This window comes from Hyla sarda, chromosome 8, assembly GCF_029499605.1.
Source record: "Hyla sarda isolate aHylSar1 chromosome 8, aHylSar1.hap1, whole genome shotgun sequence".
Taxonomy (NCBI): Eukaryota; Metazoa; Chordata; class Amphibia; order Anura; family Hylidae; genus Hyla; species Hyla sarda.
The window spans coordinates 117,742,851-117,770,053 of record NC_079196.1 but is presented as its reverse complement, the minus strand read 5'-3'; the positions used below and the strand labels follow the sequence as shown (position 1 = coordinate 117,770,053).

The 27,203-nt window shown below is 43.4% G+C and overlaps 16 pseudogenes; all 16 read right to left on the bottom strand.

Moving 5' to 3' along the window:
* Positions 1-92: 92 nt before the first annotated feature.
* On the bottom strand, positions 93-357 carry LOC130288121 (U2 spliceosomal RNA; annotated as a pseudogene).
* Positions 358-1,821: 1,464 nt separating this feature from the next.
* Positions 1,822-2,085, bottom strand: LOC130289211 (U2 spliceosomal RNA; annotated as a pseudogene).
* A 1,475-nt stretch (positions 2,086-3,560) lies between these two features.
* On the bottom strand, positions 3,561-3,824 carry LOC130287377 (U2 spliceosomal RNA; annotated as a pseudogene).
* A 1,470-nt stretch (positions 3,825-5,294) lies between these two features.
* On the bottom strand, positions 5,295-5,559 carry LOC130288120 (U2 spliceosomal RNA; annotated as a pseudogene).
* A 1,468-nt stretch (positions 5,560-7,027) lies between these two features.
* On the bottom strand, positions 7,028-7,292 carry LOC130287016 (U2 spliceosomal RNA; annotated as a pseudogene).
* A 1,468-nt stretch (positions 7,293-8,760) lies between these two features.
* LOC130287375 (U2 spliceosomal RNA) lies at positions 8,761-9,024 on the bottom strand (annotated as a pseudogene).
* A 1,472-nt stretch (positions 9,025-10,496) lies between these two features.
* Positions 10,497-10,761, bottom strand: LOC130287004 (U2 spliceosomal RNA; annotated as a pseudogene).
* A 1,468-nt stretch (positions 10,762-12,229) lies between these two features.
* Positions 12,230-12,493, bottom strand: LOC130287374 (U2 spliceosomal RNA; annotated as a pseudogene).
* A 1,473-nt stretch (positions 12,494-13,966) lies between these two features.
* On the bottom strand, positions 13,967-14,230 carry LOC130287373 (U2 spliceosomal RNA; annotated as a pseudogene).
* Positions 14,231-15,703: 1,473 nt separating this feature from the next.
* LOC130287372 (U2 spliceosomal RNA) lies at positions 15,704-15,967 on the bottom strand (annotated as a pseudogene).
* A 1,467-nt stretch (positions 15,968-17,434) lies between these two features.
* On the bottom strand, positions 17,435-17,699 carry LOC130288119 (U2 spliceosomal RNA; annotated as a pseudogene).
* A 1,470-nt stretch (positions 17,700-19,169) lies between these two features.
* On the bottom strand, positions 19,170-19,433 carry LOC130287371 (U2 spliceosomal RNA; annotated as a pseudogene).
* A 1,466-nt stretch (positions 19,434-20,899) lies between these two features.
* Positions 20,900-21,163, bottom strand: LOC130287369 (U2 spliceosomal RNA; annotated as a pseudogene).
* Positions 21,164-22,637: 1,474 nt separating this feature from the next.
* LOC130288725 (U2 spliceosomal RNA) lies at positions 22,638-22,904 on the bottom strand (annotated as a pseudogene).
* A 1,467-nt stretch (positions 22,905-24,371) lies between these two features.
* LOC130287368 (U2 spliceosomal RNA) lies at positions 24,372-24,635 on the bottom strand (annotated as a pseudogene).
* Positions 24,636-26,083: 1,448 nt separating this feature from the next.
* On the bottom strand, positions 26,084-26,347 carry LOC130287367 (U2 spliceosomal RNA; annotated as a pseudogene).
* Positions 26,348-27,203: the final 856 nt, after the last annotated feature.

The following is a 27,203-nucleotide window of genomic DNA, read 5'->3' as shown; positions in this document are numbered from 1 at the left end:
GTGCAACTCATCATTTTGGTCTCCAATTCTCAAACTCAAATTCTCACCCACGGAGGATTAAATGAGAATCTTTCTTGTTTAACACTGGAATGGGGTGGTGCACTGTTCACTACCCGAAGATACTGCCACATCGGGTCAATGCATAGGGCGACAGAAGCAAGCTTCCAAATCAGCTCCCTTTCTCAAAAATCCATTTAATTTATGGTCCCCAGATAGGGAACGTATGTATCAGTATGTGCTCACAAGTCACCCAAGTGCAAGTATTCACACAAAAAAAAAACGTGCCTCAGGATGCGATCTGTCGCAAGATCCTTTCTTTTTTTACACTTGATCTAAGCCAAAAGGCCTAGAGGGGATAACCGGGAAAGGGGTGGACCCAACCATGTCCCCTTCATGAGCACTCACATTACTCATAGGAATGGAAGGAAGGCTGGCAGCCAACCAGACTCCCATACACTCTCTGGGTGGGTGGCAGTCAGCCACCCATACATACATACATACAGCACAGGCTAAACCCACATCATCACTTAAAAAAAGGACAGGCGACCATTGCACTCTGATGGAGCATTTAGCAATGCAATCCATAGCCTGGCTTTTGCCTGAACCCCCATCACTCCTCCTCTTGCATATAAGACAATATTTCAGATCTGCATATGAAAACAACACGCCTACCTTTGTTGCACATAGCTGCCTGCCTGTCTCTAGTTACCCCACTGGCTGTAGCTGCGTCCCTTCCGACATGGAATAACACCAACTGTAACGATAAACTGAAAATTAACAGTATAAACCTGCATCATTTTGGACTCTGGTATTTGCTGAATCCGGGTGACCTGACAATCGATGGTGGTGCCGCTGGTGATTCTGGCCTTCTTGGAATCTGTTGGGCCTATGTGTTAGCTCACACATCACTTGGGTATCCATGGTAACTACCACAACATGGTCATCTGCAGTTTACATCTAGCCCGTGGCATTGAATGGCATTTTAAAAGTGCTAAGGGTCCTGGTGCAATAATCCTCCCATGAGGATCAGCCTCAATGGCTTTGTAGATTGCACTCATGTCAGCAACTCCATATACATTTTTTTTTCTTCATGCTTCTTTCTTCATCCTTTTTTCTTTCTGTCATTCAGACTTTCATTCATTCGATCTCTCTCACTCACTTGCTTTAACTCATTTGTTCTCACTCACTCACTCACTCAATCACTCACTCACTCATTCACTCTCACTCACTCTCACTCTCTCACTCACTCGCTCACTAAGTCAGTCTCTCTCTCTCTCTCTCTTTTTCTTTTTATATATATTTTTTTCCGTCTTCTTCTTCTTCTTCTTCAGACCCTGTCATAGCACTAATGCCTTTCCAATACCACCAGCAGATGGAGACACTCCATTGCAACATTGGTTGTGAGCAGCAGTTTCTAAAAACAAATGCCTCATGGCGGATTTCCCATCCATCAATGGATGGTAAATTTTGTTTTTATCATTCACTGACCACAGAAACCAATGCATGGTCAAGCAACAGCAATGACACACCCTTGTGTATAGGCATGAGACCCTCATGTCATTTAACAGGATTCAGCACCACCCACAAGACAGCTACCTGTCATGTCATGTCAAACCTGCACAGGTGTGCTAGATTATTATTATTTAGTTTTATTTTATTTTTTTACACCAATCAGTGTGCAAACATGGTCATTAAAATGCTAAATGAATAGACGTTCATAAACCAGTCAGTGCAACTCATCATTTTGGTCTCCAATTCTCAAACTCAAATTCTCACCCACGGAGGATTAAATGAGAATCTTTCTTGTTTAACACTGGAATGGGGTGGTGCACTGTTCACTACCCGAAGATACTGCCACATCGGGTCAATGCATAGGGCGACAGAAGCAAGCTTCCAAATCAGCTCCCTTTCTCAAAAATCCATTTAATTTATGGTCCCCAGATAAGGAACGTATGTATCAGTATGTGCTCACAAGTCACCCAAGTGCAAGTATTCACACAAAAAAAAACGTGCCTCAGGATGCGATCTGTCGCAAGATCCTTTCTTTTTTTACACTTGATCTAAGCCAAAAGGCCTAGAGGGGATAACCGGGAAAGGGGTGGACCCAACCATGTCCCCTTCATGAGCACTCACATTACTCATAGGAATGGAAGGAAGGCTGGCAGCCAACCAGACTCCCATACACTCTCTGGGTGGGTGGCAGTCAGCCACCCATACATACATACATACATACAGCACAGGCTAAACCCACATCATCACTTAAAAAAAGGACAGGCGACCATTGCACTCTGATGGAGCATTTAGCAATGCAATCCATAGCCTGGCTTTTGCCTGAACCCCCATCACTCCTCCTCTTGCATATAAGACAATATTTCAGATCTGCATATGAAAACAACACGCCTACCTTTGTTGCACATAGCTGCCTGCCTGTCTCTAGTTACCCCACTGGCTGTAGCTGCGTCCCTTCCGACATGGAATAACACCAACTGTAACGATAAACTGAAAATTAACAGTATAAACCTGCATCATTTTGGACTCTGGTATTTGCTGAATCCGGGTGACCTGACAATCGATGGTGGTGCCGCTGGTGATTCTGGCCTTCTTGGAATCTGTTGGGCCTATGTGTTAGCTCACACATCACTTGGGTATCCATGGTAACTACCACAACATGGTCATCTGCAGTTTACATCTAGCCCGTGGCATTGAATGGCATTTTAAAAGTGCTAAGGGTCCTGGTGCAATAATCCTCCCATGAGGATCAGCCTCAACGGCTTTGTAGATTGCACTCATGTCAGCAACTCCATATACATTTTTTTTTCTTCATGCTTCTTTCTTCATCCTTTTTTCTTTCTGTCATTCAGACTTTCATTCATTCGATCTCTCTCACTCACTTGCTTTAACTCATTTGTTCTCACTCACTCACTCACTCAATCACTCACTCATTCACTCTCACTCACTCTCACTCTCTCACTCACTCGCTCACTAAGTCAGTCTCTCTCTCTCTCTCTCTCTTTTTCTTTTTATATATATTTTTTTCCGTCTTCTTCTTCTTCTTCTTCTTCTTCTTCAGACCCTGTCATAGCACTAATGCCTTTCCAATACCACCAGCAGATGGAGACACTCCATTGCAACATTGGTTGTGAGCAGCAGTTTCTAAAAACAAATGCCTCATGGCGGATTTCCCATCCATCAATGGATGGTAAATTTTGTTTTTATCATTCACTGACCACAGAAACCAATGCATGGTCAAGCAACAGCAATGACACACCCTTGTGTATAGGCATGAGACCCTCATGTCATTTAACAGGATTCAGCACCACCCACAAGACAGCTACCTGTCATGTCATGTCAAACCTGCACAGGTGTGCTAGATTATTATTATTTAGTTTTATTTTATTTTTTTACACCAATCAGTGTGCAAACATGGTCATTAAAACGCTAAATGAATAGACGTTCATAAACCAGTCAGTGCAACTCATCATTTTGGTCTCCAATTCTCAAACTCAAATTCTCACCCACGGAGGATTAAATGAGAATCTTTCTTGTTTAACACTGGAATGGGGTGGTGCACTGTTCACTACCCGAAGATACTGCCACATCGGGTCAATGCATAGGGCGACAGAAGCAAGCTTCCAAATCAGCTCCCTTTCTCAAAAATCCATTTAATTTATGGTCCCCAGATAGGGAACGTATGTATCAGTATGTGCTCACAAGTCACCCAAGTGCAAGTATTCACACAAAAAAAAACGTGCCTCAGGATGCGATCTGTCGCAAGATCCTTTCTTTTTTTACACTTGATCTAAGCCAAAAGGCCTAGAGGGGATAACCGGGAAAGGGGTGGACCCAACCATGTCCCCTTCATGAGCACTCACATTACTCATAGGAATGGAAGGAAGGCTGGCAGCCAACCAGCCTCCCATACACTCTCTGGGTGGGTGGCAGTCAGCCACCCATACATACATACATACAGCACAGGCTAAACCCACATCATCACTTAAAAAAAGGACAGGCGACCATTGCACTCTGATGGAGCATTTAGCAATGCAATCCATAGCCTGGCTTTTGCCTGAACCCCCATCACTCCTCCTCTTGCATATAAGACAATATTTCAGATCTGCATATGAAAACAACACGCCTACCTTTGTTGCACATAGCTGCCTGCCTGTCTCTAGTTACCCCACTGGCTGTAGCTGCGTCCCTTCCGACATGGAATAACACCAACTGTAACGATAAACTGAAAATTAACAGTATAAACCTGCATCATTTTGGACTCTGGTATTTGCTGAATCCGGGTGACCTGACAATCGATGGTGGTGCCGCTGGTGATTCTGGCCTTCTTGGAATCTGTTGGGCCTATGTGTTAGCTCACACATCACTTGGGTATCCATGGTAACTACCACAACATGGTCATCTGCAGTTTACATCTAGCCCGTGGCATTGAATGGCATTTTAAAAGTGCTAAGGGTCCTGGTGCAATAATCCTCCCATGAGGATCAGCCTCAACGGCTTTGTAGATTGCACTCATGTCAGCAACTCCATATACATTTTTTTTTCTTCATGCTTCTTTCTTCATCCTTTTTTCTTTCTGTCATTCAGACTTTCATTCATTCGATCTCTCTCACTCACTTGCTTTAACTCATTTGTTCTCACTCACTCACTCACTCAATCACTCACTCACTCATTCACTCTCACTCACTCTCACTCTCTCACTCACTCGCTCACTAAGTCAGTCTCTCTCTCTCTCTCTCTTTTTCTTTTTATATATATTTTTTTCCGTCTTCTTCTTCTTCTTCTTCTTCTTCAGACCCTGTCATAGCACTAATGCCTTTCCAATACCACCAGCAGATGGAGACACTCCATTGCAACATTGGTTGTGAGCAGCAGTTTCTAAAAACAAATGCCTCATGGCGGATTTCCCATCCATCAATGGATGGTAAATTTTGTTTTTATCATTCACTGACCACAGAAACCAATGCATGGTCAAGCAACAGCAATGACACACCCTTGTGTATAGGCATGAGACCCTCATGTCATTTAACAGGATTCAGCACCACCCACAAGACAGCTACCTGTCATGTCATGTCAAACCTGCACAGGTGTGCTAGATTATTATTATTTAGTTTTATTTTATTTTTTTACACCAATCAGTGTGCAAACATGGTCATTAAAACGCTAAATGAATAGACGTTCATAAACCAGTCAGTGCAACTCATCATTTTGGTCTCCAATTCTCAAACTCAAATTCTCACCCACGGAGGATTAAATGAGAATCTTTCTTGTTTAACACTGGAATGGGGTGGTGCACTGTTCACTACCCGAAGATACTGCCACATCGGGTCAATGCATAGGGCGACAGAAGCAAGCTTCCAAATCAGCTCCCTTTCTCAAAAATCCATTTAATTTATGGTCCCCAGATAGGGAACGTATGTATCAGTATGTGCTCACAAGTCACCCAAGTGCAAGTATTCACACAAAAAAAAAACGTGCCTCAGGATGCGATCTGTCGCAAGATCCTTTCTTTTTTTACACTTGATCTAAGCCAAAAGGCCTAGAGGGGATAACCGGGAAAGGGGTGGACCCAACCATGTCCCCTTCATGAGCACTCACATTACTCATAGGAATGGAAGGAAGGCTGGCAACCAACCAGACTCCCATACACTCTCTGGGTGGGTGGCAGTCAGCCACCCATACATACATACATACAGCACAGGCTAAACCCACATCATCACTTAAAAAAAGGACAGGCGACCATTGCACTCTGATGGAGCATTTAGCAATGCAATCCATAGCCTGGCTTTTGCCTGAACCCCCATCACTCCTCCTCTTGCATATAAGACAATATTTCAGATCTGCATATGAAAACAACACGCCTACCTTTGTTGCACATAGCTGCCTGCCTGTCTCTAGTTACCCCACTGGCTGTAGCTGCGTCCCTTCCGACATGGAATAACACCAACTGTAACGATAAACTGAAAATTAACAGTATAAACCTGCATCATTTTGGACTCTGGTATTTGCTGAATCCGGGTGACCTGACAATCGATGGTGGTGCCGCTGGTGATTCTGGCCTTCTTGGAATCTGTTGGGCCTATGTGTTAGCTCACACATCACTTGGGTATCCATGGTAACTACCACAACATGGTCATCTGCAGTTTACATCTAGCCCGTGGCATTGAATGGCATTTTAAAAGTGCTAAGGGTCCTGGTGCAATAATCCTCCCATGAGGATCAGCCTCAACGGCTTTGTAGATTGCACTCATGTCAGCAACTCCATATACATTTTTTTTTCTTCATGCTTCTTTCTTCATCCTTTTTTCTTTCTGTCATTCAGACTTTCATTCATTCGATCTCTCTCACTCACTTGCTTTAACTCATTTGTTCTCACTCACTCACTCACTCACTCAATCACTCACTCACTCATTCACTCTCACTCACTCTCACTCTCTCACTCACTCGCTCACTAAGTCAGTCTCTCTCTCTCTCTCTCTTTTTCTTTTTATATATATTTTTTTCCGTCTTCTTCTTCTTCTTCTTCAGACCCTGTCATAGCACTAATGCCTTTCCAATACCACCAGCAGATGGAGACACTCCATTGCAACATTGGTTGTGAGCAGCAGTTTCTAAAAACAAATGCCTCATGGCGGATTTCCCATCCATCAATGGATGGTAAATTTTGTTTTTATCATTCACTGACCACAGAAACCAATGCATGGTCAAGCAACAGCAATGACACACCCTTGTGTATAGGCATGAGACCCTCATGTCATTTAACAGGATTCAGCACCACCCACAAGACAGCTACCTGTCATGTCATGTCAAACCTGCACAGGTGTGCTAGATTATTATTATTTAGTTTTATTTTATTTTTTTACACCAATCAGTGTGCAAACATGGTCATTAAAACGCTAAATGAATAGACGTTCATAAACCAGTCAGTGCAACTCATCATTTTGGTCTCCAATTCTCAAACTCAAATTCTCACCCACGGAGGATTAAATGAGAATCTTTCTTGTTTAACACTGGAATGGGGTGGTGCACTGTTCACTACCCGAAGATACTGCCACATCGGGTCAATGCATAGGGCGACAGAAGCAAGCTTCCAAATCAGCTCCCTTTCTCAAAAATCCATTTAATTTATGGTCCCCAGATAGGGAACGTATGTATCAGTATGTGCTCACAAGTCACCCAAGTGCAAGTATTCACACAAAAAAAAAACGTGCCTCAGGATGCGATCTGTCGCAAGAATCTTTCTTTTTTTACACTTGATCTAAGCCAAAAGGCCTAGAGGGGATAACCGGGAAAGGGGTGGACCCAACCATGTCCCCTTCATGAGCACTCACATTACTCATAGGAATGGAAGGAAGGCTGGCAACCAACCAGACTCCCATACACTCTCTGGGTGGGTGGCAGTCAGCCACCCATACATACATACATACAGCACAGGCTAAACCCACATCATCACTTAAAAAAAGGACAGGCGACCATTGCACTCTGATGGAGCATTTAGCAATGCAATCCATAGCCTGGCTTTTGCCTGAACCCCCATCACTCCTCCTCTTGCATATAAGACAATATTTCAGATCTGCATATGAAAACAACACGCCTACCTTTGTTGCACATAGCTGCCTGCCTGTCTCTAGTTACCCCACTGGCTGTAGCTGCGTCCCTTCCGACATGGAATAACACCAACTGTAACGATAAACTGAAAATTAACAGTATAAACCTGCATCATTTTGGACTCTGGTATTTGCTGAATCCGGGTGACCTGACAATCGATGGTGGTGCCGCTGGTGATTCTGGCCTTCTTGGAATCTGTTGGGCCTATGTGTTAGCTCACACATCACTTGGGTATCCATGGTAACTACCACAACATGGTCATCTGCAGTTTACATCTAGCCCGTGGCATTGAATGGCATTTTAAAAGTGCTAAGGGTCCTGGTGCAATAATCCTCCCATGAGGATCAGCCTCAACGGCTTTGTAGATTGCACTCATGTCAGCAACTCCATATACATTTTTTTTTCTTCATGCTTCTTTCTTCATCCTTTTTTCTTTCTGTCATTCAGACTTTCATTCATTCGATCTCTCTCACTCACTTGCTTTAACTCATTTGTTCTCACTCACTCACTCACTCACTCAATCACTCACTCACTCATTCACTCTCACTCACTCTCACTCTCTCACTCACTCGCTCACTAAGTCAGTCTCTCTCTCTCTCTCTCTTTTTCTTTTTATATATATTTTTTTCCGTCTTCTTCTTCTTCTTCTTCAGACCCTGTCATAGCACTAATGCCTTTCCAATACCACCAGCAGATGGAGACACTCCATTGCAACATTGGTTGTGAGCAGCAGTTTCTAAAAACAAATGCCTCATGGCGGATTTCCCATCCATCAATGGATGGTAAATTTTGTTTTTATCATTCACTGACCACAGAAACCAATGCATGGTCAAGCAACAGCAATGACACACCCTTGTGTATAGGCATGAGACCCTCATGTCATTTAACAGGATTCAGCACCACCCACAAGACAGCTACCTGTCATGTCATGTCAAACCTGCACAGGTGTGCTAGATTATTATTATTTAGTTTTATTTTATTTTTTTACACCAATCAGTGTGCAAACATGGTCATTAAAATGCTAAATGAATTGACGTTCATAAACCAGTCAGTGCAACTCATCATTTTGGTCTCCAATTCTCAAACTCAAATTCTCACCCACGGAGGATTAAATGAGAATCTTTCTTGTTTAACACTGGAATGGGGTGGTGCACTGTTCACTACCCGAAGATACTGCCACATCGGGTCAATGCATAGGGCGACAGAAGCAAGCTTCCAAATCAGCTCCCTTTCTCAAAAATCCATTTAATTTATGGTCCCCAGATAGGGAACGTATGTATCAGTATGTGCTCACAAGTCACCCAAGTGCAAGTATTCACACAAAAAAAAACGTGCCTCAGGATGCGATCTGTCGCAAGATCCTTTCTTTTTTTACACTTGATCTAAGCCAAAAGGCCTAGAGGGGATAACCGGGAAAGGGGTGGACCCAACCATGTCCCCTTCATGAGCACTCACATTACTCATAGGAATGGAAGGAAGGCTGGCAGCCAACCAGACTCCCATACACTCTCTGGGTGGGTGGCAGTCAGCCACCCATACATACATACATACATACAGCACAGGCTAAACCCACATCATCACTTAAAAAAAGGACAGGCGACCATTGCACTCTGATGGAGCATTTAGCAATGCAATCCATAGCCTGGCTTTTGCCTGAACCCCCATCACTCCTCCTCTTGCATATAAGACAATATTTCAGATCTGCATATGAAAACAACACGCCTACCTTTGTTGCACATAGCTGCCTGCCTGTCTCTAGTTACCCCACTGGCTGTAGCTGCGTCCCTTCCGACATGGAATAACACCAACTGTAACGATAAACTGAAAATTAACAGTATAAACCTGCATCATTTTGGACTCTGGTATTTGCTGAATCCGGGTGACCTGACAATCGATGGTGGTGCCGCTGGTGATTCTGGCCTTCTTGGAATCTGTTGGGCCTATGTGTTAGCTCACACATCACTTGGGTATCCATGGTAACTACCACAACATGGTCATCTGCAGTTTACATCTAGCCCGTGGCATTGAATGGCATTTTAAAAGTGCTAAGGGTCCTGGTGCAATAATCCTCCCATGAGGATCAGCCTCAACGGCTTTGTAGATTGCACTCATGTCAGCAACTCCATATACATTTTTTTTTCTTCATGCTTCTTTCTTCATCCTTTTTTCTTTCTGTCATTCAGACTTTCATTCATTCGATCTCTCTCACTCACTTGCTTTAACTCATTTGTTCTCACTCACTCACTCACTCACTCAATCACTCACTCACTCATTCACTCTCACTCACTCTCACTCTCTCACTCACTCGCTCACTAAGTCAGTCTCTCTCTCTCTCTCTCTTTTTCTTTTTATATATATTTTTTTCCGTCTTCTTCTTCTTCTTCTTCAGACCCTGTCATAGCACTAATGCCTTTCCAATACCACCAGCAGATGGAGACACTCCATTGCAACATTGGTTGTGAGCAGCAGTTTCTAAAAACAAATGCCTCATGGCGGATTTCCCATCCATCAATGGATGGTAAATTTTGTTTTTATCATTCACTGACCACAGAAACCAATGCATGGTCAAGCAACAGCAATGACACACCCTTGTGTATAGGCATGAGACCCTCATGTCATTTAACAGGATTCAGCACCACCCACAAGACAGCTACCTGTCATGTCATGTCAAACCTGCACAGGTGTGCTAGATTATTATTATTTAGTTTTATTTTATTTTTTTACACCAATCAGTGTGCAAACATGGTCATTAAAACGCTAAATGAATAGACGTTCATAAACCAGTCAGTGCAACTCATCATTTTGGTCTCCAATTCTCAAACTCAAATTCTCACCCACGGAGGATTAAATGAGAATCTTTCTTGTTTAACACTGGAATGGGGTGGTGCACTGTTCACTACCCGAAGATACTGCCACATCGGGTCAATGCATAGGGCGACAGAAGCAAGCTTCCAAATCAGCTCCCTTTCTCAAAAATCCATTTAATTTATGGTCCCCAGATAGGGAACGTATGTATCAGTATGTGCTCACAAGTCACCCAAGTGCAAGTATTCACACAAAAAAAAAACGTGCCTCAGGATGCGATCTGTCGCAAGAATCTTTCTTTTTTTACACTTGATCTAAGCCAAAAGGCCTAGAGGGGATAACCGGGAAAGGGGTGGACCCAACCATGTCCCCTTCATGAGCACTCACATTACTCATAGGAATGGAAGGAAGGCTGGCAACCAACCAGACTCCCATACACTCTCTGGGTGGGTGGCAGTCAGCCACCCATACATACATACATACAGCACAGGCTAAACCCACATCATCACTTAAAAAAAGGACAGGCGACCATTGCACTCTGATGGAGCATTTAGCAATGCAATCCATAGCCTGGCTTTTGCCTGAACCCCCATCACTCCTCCTCTTGCATATAAGACAATATTTCAGATCTGCATATGAAAACAACACGCCTACCTTTGTTGCACATAGCTGCCTGCCTGTCTCTAGTTACCCCACTGGCTGTAGCTGCGTCCCTTCCGACATGGAATAACACCAACTGTAACGATAAACTGAAAATTAACAGTATAAACCTGCATCATTTTGGACTCTGGTATTTGCTGAATCCGGGTGACCTGACAATCGATGGTGGTGCCGCTGGTGATTCTGGCCTTCTTGGAATCTGTTGGGCCTATGTGTTAGCTCACACATCACTTGGGTATCCATGGTAACTACCACAACATGGTCATCTGCAGTTTACATCTAGCCCGTGGCATTGAATGGCATTTTAAAAGTGCTAAGGGTCCTGGTGCAATAATCCTCCCATGAGGATCAGCCTCAACGGCTTTGTAGATTGCACTCATGTCAGCAACTCCATATACATTTTTTTTTCTTCATGCTTCTTTCTTCATCCTTTTTTCTTTCTGTCATTCAGACTTTCATTCATTCGATCTCTCTCACTCACTTGCTTTAACTCATTTGTTCTCACTCACTCACTCACTCACTCAATCACTCACTCACTCATTCACTCTCACTCACTCTCACTCTCTCACTCACTCGCTCACTAAGTCAGTCTCTCTCTCTCTCTCTCTTTTTCTTTTTATATATATTTTTTTCCGTCTTCTTCTTCTTCTTCTTCAGACCCTGTCATAGCACTAATGCCTTTCCAATACCACCAGCAGATGGAGACACTCCATTGCAACATTGGTTGTGAGCAGCAGTTTCTAAAAACAAATGCCTCATGGCGGATTTCCCATCCATCAATGGATGGTAAATTTTGTTTTTATCATTCACTGACCACAGAAACCAATGCATGGTCAAGCAACAGCAATGACACACCCTTGTGTATAGGCATGAGACCCTCATGTCATTTAACAGGATTCAGCACCACCCACAAGACAGCTACCTGTCATGTCATGTCAAACCTGCACAGGTGTGCTAGATTATTATTATTTAGTTTTATTTTATTTTTTTACACCAATCAGTGTGCAAACATGGTCATTAAAATGCTAAATGAATTGACGTTCATAAACCAGTCAGTGCAACTCATCATTTTGGTCTCCAATTCTCAAACTCAAATTCTCACCCACGGAGGATTAAATGAGAATCTTTCTTGTTTAACACTGGAATGGGGTGGTGCACTGTTCACTACCCGAAGATACTGCCACATCGGGTCAATGCATAGGGCGACAGAAGCAAGCTTCCAAATCAGCTCCCTTTCTCAAAAATCCATTTAATTTATGGTCCCCAGATAGGGAACGTATGTATCAGTATGTGCTCACAAGTCACCCAAGTGCAAGTATTCACACAAAAAAAAACGTGCCTCAGGATGCGATCTGTCGCAAGATCCTTTCTTTTTTTACACTTGATCTAAGCCAAAAGGCCTAGAGGGGATAACCGGGAAAGGGGTGGACCCAACCATGTCCCCTTCATGAGCACTCACATTACTCATAGGAATGGAAGGAAGGCTGGCAGCCAACCAGACTCCCATACACTCTCTGGGTGGGTGGCAGTCAGCCACCCATACATACATACATACATACAGCACAGGCTAAACCCACATCATCACTTAAAAAAAGGACAGGCGACCATTGCACTCTGATGGAGCATTTAGCAATGCAATCCATAGCCTGGCTTTTGCCTGAACCCCCATCACTCCTCCTCTTGCATATAAGACAATATTTCAGATCTGCATATGAAAACAACACGCCTACCTTTGTTGCACATAGCTGCCTGCCTGTCTCTAGTTACCCCACTGGCTGTAGCTGCGTCCCTTCCGACATGGAATAACACCAACTGTAACGATAAACTGAAAATTAACAGTATAAACCTGCATCATTTTGGACTCTGGTATTTGCTGAATCCGGGTGACCTGACAATCGATGGTGGTGCCGCTGGTGATTCTGGCCTTCTTGGAATCTGTTGGGCCTATGTGTTAGCTCACACATCACTTGGGTATCCATGGTAACTACCACAACATGGTCATCTGCAGTTTACATCTAGCCCGTGGCATTGAATGGCATTTTAAAAGTGCTAAGGGTCCTGGTGCAATAATCCTCCCATGAGGATCAGCCTCAACGGCTTTGTAGATTGCACTCATGTCAGCAACTCCATATACATTTTTTTTTCTTCATGCTTCTTTCTTCATCCTTTTTTCTTTCTGTCATTCAGACTTTCATTCATTCGATCTCTCTCACTCACTTGCTTTAACTCATTTGTTCTCACTCACTCACTCACTCACTCAATCACTCACTCATTCACTCTCACTCACTCTCACTCTCTCACTCACTCGCTCACTAAGTCAGTCTCTCTCTCTCTCTCTCTCTTTTTCTTTTTATATATATTTTTTTCCGTCTTCTTCTTCTTCTTCTTCTTCAGACCCTGTCATAGCACTAATGCCTTTCCAATACCACCAGCAGATGGAGACACTCCATTGCAACATTGGTTGTGAGCAGCAGTTTCTAAAAACAAATGCCTCATGGCGGATTTCCCATCCATCAATGGATGGTAAATTTTGTTTTTATCATTCACTGACCACAGAAACCAATGCATGGTCAAGCAACAGCAATGACACACCCTTGTGTATAGGCATGAGACCCTCATGTCATTTAACAGGATTCAGCACCACCCACAAGACAGCTACCTGTCATGTCATGTCAAACCTGCACAGGTGTGCTAGATTATTATTATTTAGTTTTATTTTATTTTTTTACACCAATCAGTGTGCAAACATGGTCATTAAAACGCTAAATGAATAGACGTTCATAAACCAGTCAGTGCAACTCATCATTTTGGTCTCCAATTCTCAAACTCAAATTCTCACCCACGGAGGATTAAATGAGAATCTTTCTTGTTTAACACTGGAATGGGGTGGTGCACTGTTCACTACCCGAAGATACTGCCACATCGGGTCAATGCATAGGGCGACAGAAGCAAGCTTCCAAATCAGCTCCCTTTCTCAAAAATCCATTTAATTTATGGTCCCCAGATAGGGAACGTATGTATCAGTATGTGCTCACAAGTCACCCAAGTGCAAGTATTCACACAAAAAAAAACGTGCCTCAGGATGCGATCTGTCGCAAGATCCTTTCTTTTTTTACACTTGATCTAAGCCAAAAGGCCTAGAGGGGATAACCGGGAAAGGGGTGGACCCAACCATGTCCCCTTCATGAGCACTCACATTACTCATAGGAATGGAAGGAAGGCTGGCAGCCAACCAGCCTCCCATACACTCTCTGGGTGGGTGGCAGTCAGCCACCCATACATACATACATACAGCACAGGCTAAACCCACATCATCACTTAAAAAAAGGACAGGCGACCATTGCACTCTGATGGAGCATTTAGCAATGCAATCCATAGCCTGGCTTTTGCCTGAACCCCCATCACTCCTCCTCTTGCATATAAGACAATATTTCAGATCTGCATATGAAAACAACACGCCTACCTTTGTTGCACATAGCTGCCTGCCTGTCTCTAGTTACCCCACTGGCTGTAGCTGCGTCCCTTCCGACATGGAATAACACCAACTGTAACGATAAACTGAAAATTAACAGTATAAACCTGCATCATTTTGGACTCTGGTATTTGCTGAATCCGGGTGACCTGACAATCGATGGTGGTGCCGCTGGTGATTCTGGCCTTCTTGGAATCTGTTGGGCCTATGTGTTAGCTCACACATCACTTGGGTATCCATGGTAACTACCACAACATGGTCATCTGCAGTTTACATCTAGCCCGTGGCATTGAATGGCATTTTAAAAGTGCTAAGGGTCCTGGTGCAATAATCCTCCCATGAGGATCAGCCTCAACGGCTTTGTAGATTGCACTCATGTCAGCAACTCCATATACATTTTTTTTTCTTCATGCTTCTTTCTTCATCCTTTTTTCTTTCTGTCATTCAGACTTTCATTCATTCGATCTCTCTCACTCACTTGCTTTAACTCATTTGTTCTCACTCACTCACTCACTCAATCACTCACTCACTCATTCACTCTCACTCACTCTCACTCTCTCACTCACTCGCTCACTAAGTCAGTCTCTCTCTCTCTCTCTCTTTTTCTTTTTATATATATTTTTTTCCGTCTTCTTCTTCTTCTTCTTCTTCTTCTTCAGACCCTGTCATAGCACTAATGCCTTTCCAATACCACCAGCAGATGGAGACACTCCATTGCAACATTGGTTGTGAGCAGCAGTTTCTAAAAACAAATGCCTCATGGCGGATTTCCCATCCATCAATGGATGGTAAATTTTGTTTTTATCATTCACTGACCACAGAAACCAATGCATGGTCAACCAACAGCAATGACACACCCTTGTGTATAGGCATGAGACCCTCATGTCATTTAACAGGATTCAGCACCACCCACAAGACAGCTACCTGTCATGTCATGTCAAACCTGCACAGGTGTGCTAGATTATTATTATTTAGTTTTATTTTGTTTTTTTACACCAATCAGTGTGCAAACATGGTCATTAAAACGCTAAATGAATAGACGTTCATAAACCAGTCAGTGCAACTCATCATTTTGGTCTCCAATTCTCAAACTCAAATTCTCACCCACGGAGGATTAAATGAGAATCTTTCTTGTTTAACACTGGAATGGGGTGGTGCACTGTTCACTACCCGAAGATACTGCCACATCGGGTCAATGCATAGGGCGACAGAAGCAAGCTTCCAAATCAGCTCCCTTTCTCAAAAATCCATTTAATTTATGGTCCCCAGATAGGGAACGTATGTATCAGTATGTGCTCACAAGTCACCCAAGTGCAAGTATTCACACAAAAAAAAACGTGCCTCAGGATGCGATCTGTCGCAAGATCCTTTCTTTTTTTACACTTGATCTAAGCCAAAAGGCCTAGAGGGGATAACCGGGAAAGGGGTGGACCCAACCATGTCCCCTTCATGAGCACTCACATTACTCATAGGAATGGAAGGAAGGCTGGCAGCCAACCAGACTCCCATACACTCTCTGGGTGGGTGGCAGTCAGCCACCCATACATACATACATACAGCACAGGCTAAACCCACATCATCACTTAAAAAAGGACAGGCGACCATTGCACTCTGATGGAGCATTTAGCAATGCAATCCATAGCCTGGCTTTTGCCTGAACCCCCATCACTCCTCCTCTTGCATATAAGACAATATTTCAGATCTGCATATGAAAACAACACGCCTACGTTTGTTGCACATAGCTGCCTGCCTGTCTCTAGTTACCCCACTGGCTGTAGCTGCGTCCCTTCCGACATGGAATAACACCAACTGTAACGATAAACTGAAAATTAACAGTATAAACCTGCATCATTTTGGACTCTGGTATTTGCTGAATCCGGGTGACCTGACAATCGATGGTGGTGCCGCTGGTGATTCTGGCCTTCTTGGAATCTGTTGGGCCTATGTGTTAGCTCACACATCACTTGGGTATCCATGGTAACTACCACAACATGGTCATCTGCAGTTTACATCTAGCCCGTGGCATTGAATGGCATTTTAAAAGTGCTAAGGGTCCTGGTGCAATAATCCTCCCATGAGGATCAGCCTCAACGGCTTTGTAGATTGCACTCATGTCAGCAACTCCATATACATTTTTTTTTCTTCATGCTTCTTTCTTCATCCTTTTTTCTTTCTGTCATTCAGACTTTCATTCATTCGATCTCTCTCACTCACTTGCTTTAACTCATTTGTTCTCACTCACTCACTCACTCACTCAATCACTCACTCACTCATTCACTCTCACTCACTCTCACTCTCTCACTCACTTGCTCACTAAGTCAGTCTCTCTCTCTCTCTCTCTTTTTCTTTTTATATATATTTTTTTCCGTCTTCTTCTTCTTCTTCTTCAGACCCTGTCATAGCACTAATGCCTTTCCAATACCACCAGCAGATGGAGACACTCCATTGCAACATTGGTTGTGAGCAGCAGTTTCTAAAAACAAATGCCTCATGGCGGATTTCCCATCCATCAATGGATGGTAAATTTTGTTTTTATCATTCACTGACCACAGAAACCAATGCATGGTCAAGCAACAGCAATGACACACCCTTGTGTATAGGCATGAGACCCTCATGTCATTTAACAGGATTCAGCACCACCCACAAGACAGCTACCTGTCATGTCATGTCAAACCTGCACAGGTGTGCTAGATTATTATTATTTAGTTTTATTTTATTTTTTTACACCAATCAGTGTGCAAACATGGTCATTAAAACGCTAAATGAATAGACGTTCATAAACCAGTCAGTGCAACTCATCATTTTGGTCTCCAATTCTCAAACTCAAATTCTCACCCACGGAGGATTAAATGAGAATCTTTCTTGTTTAACACTGGAATGGGGTGGTGCACTGTTCACTACCCGAAGATACTGCCACATCGGGTCAATGCATAGGGCGACAGAAGCAAGCTTCCAAATCAGCTCCCTTTCTCAAAAATCCATTTAATTTATGGTCCCCAGATAGGGAACGTATGTATCAGTATGTGCTCACAAGTCACCCAAGTGCAAGTATTCACACAAAAAAAAAACGTGCCTCAGGATGCGATCTGTCGCAAGATCCTTTCTTTTTTTACACTTGATCTAAGCCAAAAGGCCTAGAGGGGATAACCGGGAAAGGGGTGGACCCAACCATGTCCCCTTCATGAGCATTCACATTACTCATAGGAATGGAAGGAAGGCTGGCAGCCAACCAGACTCCCATACACTCTCTGGGTGGGTGGCAGTCAGCCACTCATACATACATACATACAGCACAGGCTAAACCCACATCATCACTTAAAAAAAGGACAGGCGACCATTGCACTCTGATGGAGCATTTAGCAATGCAATCCATAGCCTGGCTTTTGCCTGAACCCCCATCACTCCTCCTCTTGCATATAAGACAATATTTCAGATCTGCATATGAAAACAACACGCCTACCTTTGTTGCACATAGCTGCCTGCCTGTCTCTAGTTACCCCACTGGCTGTAGCTGCGTCCCTTCCGACATGGAATAACACCAACTGTAACGATAAACTGAAAATTAACAGTATAAACCTGCATCATTTTGGACTCTGGTATTTGCTGAATCCGGGTGACCTGACAATCGATGGTGGTGCCGCTGGTGATTCTGGCCTTCTTGGAATCTGTTGGGCCTATGTGTTAGCTCACACATCACTTGGGTATCCATGGTAACTACCACAACATGGTCATCTGCAGTTTACATCTAGCCCGTGGCATTGAATGGCATTTTAAAAGTGCTAAGGGTCCTGGTGCAATAATCCTCCCATGAGGTTCAGCCTCAACGGCTTTGTAGATTGCACTCATGTCAGCAACTCCATATACATTTTTTTTTCTTCATGCTTCTTTCTTCATCCTTTTTTCTTTCTGTCATTCAGACTTTCATTCATTCGATCTCTCTCACTCACTTGCTTTAACTCATTTGTTCTCACTCACTCACTCAATCACTCACTCACTCACTCATTCACTCTCACTCACTCTCACTCTCTCACTCACTCGCTCACTAAGTCAGTCTCTCTCTCTCTCTCTCTTTTTCTTTTTATATATATTTTTTTCCGTCTTCTTCTTCTTCTTCTTCTTCTTCAGACCCTGTCATAGCACTAATGCCTTTCCAATACCACCAGCAGATGGAGACACTCCATTGCAACATTGGTTGTGAGCAGCAGTTTCTAAAAACAAATGCCTCATGGCGGATTTCCCATCCATCAATGGATGGTAAATTTTGTTTTTATCATTCACTGACCACAGAAACCAATGCATGGTCAAGCAACAGCAATGACACACCCTTGTGTATAGGCATGAGACCCTCATGTCATTTAACAGGATTCAGCACCACCCACAAGACAGCTACCTGTCATGTCATGTCAAACCTGCACAGGTGTGCTAGATTATTATTATTTAGTTTTATTTTATTTTTTTACACCAATCAGTGTGCAAACATGGTCATTAAAACGCTAAATGAATAGACGTTCATAAACCAGTCAGTGCAACTCATCATTTTGGTCTCCAATTCTCAAACTCAAATTCTCACCCACGGAGGATTAAATGAGAATCTTTCTTGTTTAACACTGGAATGGGGTGGTGCACTGTTCACTACCCGAAGATACTGCCACATCGGGTCAATGCATAGGGCGACAGAAGCAAGCTTCCAAATCAGCTCCCTTTCTCAAAAATCCATTTAATTTATGGTCCCCAGATAGGGAACGTATGTATCAGTATGTGCTCACAAGTCACCCAAGTGCAAGTATTCACACAAAAAAAAACGTGCCTCAGGATGCGATCTGTCGCAAGATCCTTTCTTTTTTTACACTTGATCTAAGCCAAAAGGCCTAGAGGGGATAACCGGGAAAGGGGTGGACCCAACCATGTCCCCTTCATGAGCACTCACATTACTCATAGGAATGGAAGGAAGGCTGGCAGCCAACCAGACTCCCATACACTCTCTGGGTGGGTGGCAGTCAGCCACCCATACATACATACATACAGCACAGGCTAAACCCACATCATCACTTAAAAAAAGGACAGGCGACCATTGCACTCTGATGGAGCATTTAGCAATGCAATCCATAGCCTGGCTTTTGCCTGAACCCCCATCACTCCTCCTCTTGCATATAAGACAATATTTCAGATCTGCATATGAAAACAACACGCCTACCTTTGTTGCACATAGCTGCCTGCCTGTCTCTAGTTACCCCACTGGCTGTAGCTGCGTCCCTTCCGACATGGAATAACACCAACTGTAACGATAAACTGAAAATTAACAGTATAAACCTGCATCATTTTGGACTCTGGTATTTGCTGAATCCGGGTGACCTGACAATCGATGGTGGTGCCGCTGGTGATTCTGGCCTTCATGGAATCTGTTGGGCCTATGTGTTAGCTCACACATCACTTGGGTATCCATGGTAACTACCACAACATGGTCATCTGCAGTTTACATCTAGCCCGTGGCATTGAATGGCATTTTAAAAGTGCTAAGGGTCCTGGTGCAATAATCCTCCCATGAGGATCAGCCTCAACGGCTTTGTAGATTGCACTCATGTCAGCAACTCCATATACATTTTTTTTTCTTCATGCTTCTTTCTTCATCCTTTTTTCTTTCTGTCATTCAGACTTTCATTCATTCGATCTCTCTCACTCACTTGCTTTAACTCATTTGTTCTCACTCACTCACTCACTCACTCAATCACTCACTCACTCATTCACTCTCACTCACTCTCACTCTCTCACTCACTCGCTCACTAAGTCAGTCTCTCTCTCTCTCTCTTTTTCTTTTTATATATATTTTTTTCCGTCTTCTTCTTCTTCTTCTTCAGACCCTGTCATAGCACTAATGCCTTTCCAATACCACCAGCAGATGGAGACACTCCATTGCAACATTGGTTGTGAGCAGCAGTTTCTAAAAACAAATGCCTCATGGCGGATTTCCCATCCATCAATGGATGGTAAATTTTGTTTTTATCATTCACTGACCACAGAAACCAATGCATGGTCAAGCAACAGCAATGACACACCCTTGTGTATAGGCATGAGACCCTCATGTCATTTAACAGGATTCAGCACCACCCACAAGACAGCTACCTGTCATGTCATGTCAAACCTGCACAGGTGTGCTAGATTATTATTATTTAGTTTTATTTTATTTTTTTACACCAATCAGTGTGCAAACATGGTCATTAAAACGCTAAATGAATAGACGTTCATAAACCAGTCAGTGCAACTCATCATTTTGGTCTCCAATTCTCAAACTCAAATTCTCACCCACGGAGGATTAAATGAGAATCTTTCTTGTTTAACACTGGAATGGGGTGGTGCACTGTTCACTACCCGAAGATACTGCCACATCGGGTCAATGCATAGGGCGACAGAAGCAAGCTTCCAAATCAGCTCCCTTTCTCAAAAATCCATTTAATTTATGGTCCCCAGATAGGGAACGTATGTATCAGTATGTGCTCACAAGTCACCCAAGTGCAAGTATTCACACAAAAAAAAACGTGCCTCAGGATGCGATCTGTCGCAAGATCCTTTCTTTTTTTACACTTGATCTAAGCCAAAAGGCCTAGAGGGGATAACCGGGAAAGGGGTGGACCCAACCATGTCCCCTTCATGAGCACTCACATTACTCATAGGAATGGAAGGAAGGCTGGCAGCCAACCAGACTCCCATACACTCTCTGGGTGGGTGGCAGTCAGCCACCCATACATACATACATACAGCACAGGCTAAACCCACATCATCACTTAAAAAAAGGACAGGCGACCATTGCACTCTGATGGAGCATTTAGCAATGCAATCCATAGCCTGGCTTTTGCCTGAACCCCCATCACTCCTCCTCTTGCATATAAGACAATATTTCAGATCTGCATATGAAAACAACACGCCTACCTTTGTTGCACATAGCTGCCTGCCTGTCTCTAGTTACCCCACTGGCTGTAGCTGCGTCCCTTCCGACATGGAATAACACCAACTGTAACGATAAACTGAAAATTAACAGTATAAACCTGCATCATTTTGGACTCTGGTATTTGCTGAATCCGGGTGACCTGACAATCGATGGTGGTGCCGCTGGTGATTCTGGCCTTCTTGGAATCTGTTGGGCCTATGTGTTAGCTCACACATCACTTGGGTATCCATGGTAACTACCACAACATGGTCATCTGCAGTTTACATCTAGCCCGTGGCATTGAATGGCATTTTAAAAGTGCTAAGGGTCCTGGTGCAATAATCCTCCCATGAGGATCAGCCTCAACGGCTTTGTAGATTGCACTCATGTCAGCAACTCCATATACATTTTTTTTTCTTCATGCTTCTTTCTTCATCCTTTTTTCTTTCTGTCATTCAGACTTTCATTCATTCGATCTCTCTCACTCACTTGCTTTAACTCATTTGTTCTCACTCACTCACTCACTCACTCAATCACTCACTCACTCATTCACTCTCACTCACTCTCACTCTCTCACTCACTTGCTCACTAAGTCAGTCTCTCTCTCTCTCTCTCTTTTTCTTTTTATATATATTTTTTTCCGTCTTCTTCTTCTTCTTCTTCTTCTTCAGACCCTGTCATAGCAATAATGCCTTTCCAATACCACCAGCAGATGGAGACACTCCATTGCAACATTGGTTGTGAGCAGCAGTTTCTAAAAACAAATGCCTCATGGCGGATTTCCCATCCATCAATGGATGGTAAATTTTGTTTTTATCATTCACTGACCACAGAAATCAATGCATGGTCAAGCAACAGCAATGACACACCCTTGTGTATAGGCATGAGACCCTCATGTCATTTAACAGGATTCAGCACCACCCACAAGACAGCTACCTGTCATGTCATGTCAAACCTGCACAGGTGTGCTAGATTATTATTATTTAGTTTTATTTTATTTTTTTACACCAATCAGTGTGCAAACATGGTCATTAAAACGCTAAATGAATAGACGTTCATAAACCAGTCAGTGCAACTCATCATTTTGGTCTCCAATTCTCAAACTCAAATTCTCACCCACGGAGGATTAAATGAGAATCTTTCTTGTTTAACACTGGAATGGGGTGGTGCACTGTTCACTACCCGAAGATACTGCCACATCGGGTCAATGCATAGGGCGACAGAAGCAAGCTTCCAAATCAGCTCCCTTTCTCAAAAATCCATTTAATTTATGGTCCCCAGATAGGGAACGTATGTATCAGTATGTGCTCACAAGTCACCCAAGTGCAAGTATTCACACAAAAAAAAAATGTGCCTCAGGATGCGATCTGTCGCAAGATCCTTTCTTTTTTTTTACACTTGATCTAAGCCAAAAGGCCTAGAGGGGATAACCGGGAAAGGGGTGGACCCAACCATGTCCCCTTTATGAGCACTCACATTACTCATAGGAATGGAAGGAAGGCTGGCAGCCAACCAGACTCCCATACACTCTCTGGGTGGGTGGCAGTCAGCCACCCATACATACATACATACAGCACAGGCTAAACCCACATCATCACTTAAAAAAAGGACAGGCGACCATTGCACTCTGATGGAGCATTTAGCAATGCAATCCATAGCCTGGCTTTTGCCTGAACCCCCATCACTCCTCCTCTTGCATATAAGACAATATTTCAGATCTGCATATGAAAACAACACGCCTACCTTTGTTGCACATAGCTGCCTGCCTGTCTCTAGTTACCCCACTGGCTGTAGCTGCGTCCCTTCCGACATGGAATAACACCAACTGTAACGATAAACTGAAAATTAACAGTATAAACCTGCATCATTTTGGACTCTGGTATTTGCTGAATCCGGGTGACCTGACAATCGATGGTGGTGCCGCTGGTGATTCTGGCCTTCTTGGAATCTGTTGGGCCTATGTGTTAGCTCACACATCACTTGGGTATCCATGGTAACTACCACAACATGGTCATCTGCAGTTTACATCTAGCCCGTGGCATTGAATGGCATTTTAAAAGTGCTAAGGGTCCTGGTGCAATAATCCTCCCATGAGGATCAGCCTCAACGGCTTTGTAGATTGCACTCATGTCAGCAACTCCATATACATTTTTTTTTCTTCATGCTTCTTTCTTCATCCTTTTTTCTTTCTGTCATTCAGACTTTCATTCATTCGATCTCTCTCACTCACTTGCTTTAACTCATTTGTTCTCACTCACTCACTCACTCAATCACTCACTCACTCATTCACTCTCACTCACTCTCACTCTCTCACTCACTCACTCACTAAGTCAGTCTCTCTCTCTCTCTCTCTTTTTCTTTTTATATATATTTTTTTCCGTCTTCTTCTTCTTCTTCTTCTTCAGACCCTGTCATAGCACTAATGCCTTTCCAATACCACCAGCAGATGGAGACACTCCATTGCAACATTGGTTGTGAGCAGCAGTTTCTAAAAACAAATGCCTCATGGCGGATTTCCCATCCATCAATGGATGGTAAATTTTGTTTTTATCATTCACTGACCACAGAAACCAATGCATGGTCAAGCAACAGCAATGACACACCCTTGTGTATAGGCATGAGACCCTCATGTCATTTAACAGGATTCAGCACCACCCACAAGACAGCTACCTGTCATGTCATGTCAAACCTGCACAGGTGTGCTAGATTATTATTATTTAGTTTTATTTTATTTTTTTACACCAATCAGTGTGCAAACATGGTCATTAAAACGCTAAATGAATAGACGTTCATAAACCAGTCAGTGCAACTCATCATTTTGGTCTCCAATTCTCAAACTCAAATTCTCACCCACGGAGGATTAAATGAGAATCTTTCTTGTTTAACACTGGAATGGGGTGGTGCACTGTTCACTACCCGAAGATACTGCCACATCGGGTCAATGCATAGGGCGACAGAAGCAAGCTTCCAAATCAGCTCCCTTTCTCAAAAATCCATTTAATTTATGGTCCCCAGATAGGGAACGTATGTATCAGTATGTGCTCACAAGTCACCCAAGTGCAAGTATTCACACAAAAAAAAACGTGCCTCAGGATGCGATCTGTCGCAAGATCCTTTCTTTTTTTACACTTGATCTAAGCCAAAAGGCCTAGAGGGGATAACCGGGAAAGGGGTGGACCCAACCATGTCCCCTTCATGAGCACTCACATTACTCATAGGAATGGAAGGAAGGCTGGCAGCCAACCAGACTCCCATACACTCTCTGGGTGGGTGGCAGTCAGCCACCCATACATACATACATACAGCACAGGCTAAACCCACATCATCACTTAAAAAAAGGACAGGCGACCATTGCACTCTGATGGAGCATTTAGCAATGCAATCCATAGCCTGGCTTTTGCCTGAACCCCCATCACTCCTCCTCTTGCATATAAGACAATATTTCAGATCTGCATATGAAAACAACACGCCTACCTTTGTTGCACATAGCTGCCTGCCTGTCTCTAGTTACCCCACTGGCTGTAGCTGCGTCCCTTCCGACATGGAATAACACCAACTGTAACGATAAACTGAAAATTAACAGTATAAACCTGCATCATTTTGGACTCTGGTATTTGCTGAATCCGGGTGACCTGACAATCGATGGTGGTGCCGCTGGTGATTCTGGCCTTCTTGGAATCTGTTGGGCCTATGTGTTAGCTCACACATCACTTGGGTATCCATGGTAACTACCACAACATGGTCATCTGCAGTTTACATCTAGCCCGTGGCATTGAATGGCATTTTAAAAGTGCTAAGGGTCCTGGTGCAATAATCCTCCCATGAGGATCAGCCTCAACGGCTTTGTAGATTGCACTCATGTCAGCAACTCCATATACATTTTTTTTTCTTCATGCTTCTTTCTTCATCCTTTTTTCTTTCTGTCATTCAGACTTTCATTCATTCGATCTCTCTCACTCACTTGCTTTAACTCATTTGTTCTCACTCACTCACTCACTCACTCACTCTCACTCACTCTCACTCTCTCACTCACTCGCTCACTAAGTCAGTCTCTCTCTCTCTCTCTCTTTTTCTTTTTATATATATTTTTTTTCGTCTTCTTCTTCTTCTTCTTCAGACCCTGTCATAGCACTAATGCCTTTCCAATACCACCAGCAGATGGAGACACTCCATTGCAACATTGGTTGTGAGCAGCAGTTTCTAAAAACAAATGCCTCATGGCGGATTTCAGATCCATCAATGGATGGTAAATTTTGTTTTTATCATTCACTGACCACAGAAACCAATGCATGGTCAAGCAACAGCAATGACACACCCTTGTGTATAGGCATGAGACCCTCATGTCATTTAACAGGATTCAGCACCACCCACAAGACAGCTACCTGTCATGTCATGTCAAACCTGCACAGGTGTGCTAGATTATTATTATTTAGTTTTATTTTATTTTTTTACACCAATCAGTGTGCAAACATGGTCATTAAAACGCTAAATGAATAGACGTTCATAAACCAGTCAGTGCAACTCATCATTTTGGTCTCCAATTCTCAAACTCAAATTCTCACCCACGGAGGATTAAATGAGAATCTTTCTTGTTTAACACTGGAATGGGGTGGTGCACTGTTCACTACCCGAAGATACTGCCACATCGGGTCAATGCATAGGGCGACAGAAGCAAGCTTCCAAATCAGCTCCCTTTCTCAAAAATCCATTTAATTTATGGTCCCCAGATAGGGAACGTATGTATCAGTATGTGCTCACAAGTCACCCAAGTGCAAGTATTCACACAAAAAAAAACGTGCCTCAGGATGCGATCTGTCGCAAGATCCTTTCTTTTTTTACACTTGATCTAAGCCAAAAGGCCTAGAGGGGATAACCGGGAAAGGGGTGGACCCAACCATGTCCCCTTCATGAGCACTCACATTACTCATAGGAATGGAAGGAAGGCTGGCAGCCAACCAGACTCCCATACACTCTCTGGGTGGGTGGCAGTCAGCCACCCATACATACATACATACAGCACAGGCTAAACCCACATCATCACTTAAAAAAAGGACAGGCGACCATTGCACTCTGATGGAGCATTTAGCAATGCAATCCATAGCCTGGCTTTTGCCTGAACCCCCATCACTCCTCCTCTTGCATATAAGACAATATTTCAGATCTGCATATGAAAACAACACGCCTACCTTTGTTGCACATAGCTGCCTGCCTGTCTCTAGTTACCCCACTGGCTGTAGCTGCGTCCCTTCCGACATGGAATAACACCAACTGTAACGATAAACTGAAAATTAACAGTATAAACCTGCATCATTTTGGACTCTGGTATTTGTTGAATCCGGGTGACCTGACAATCGATGGTGGTGCCGCTTGTGATTCTGGCCTTCTTGGAATCTGTTGGGCCTATGTGTTAGCTCACACATCACTTGGGTATCCATGGTAACTACCACAACATGGTCATCTGCAGTTTACATCTAGCCCGTGGCATTGAATGGCATTTTAAAAGTGCTAAGGGTCCTGGTGCAATAATCCTCCCATGAGGATCAGCCTCAACGGCTTTGTAGATTGCACTCATGTCAGCAACTCCATATACATTTTTTTTTCTTCATGCTTCTTTCTTCATCCTTTTTTCTTTCTGTCATTCAGACTTTCATTCATTCGATCTCTCTCACTCACTTGCTTTAACTCATTTGTTCTCACTCACTCACTCACTCAATCACTCACTCATTC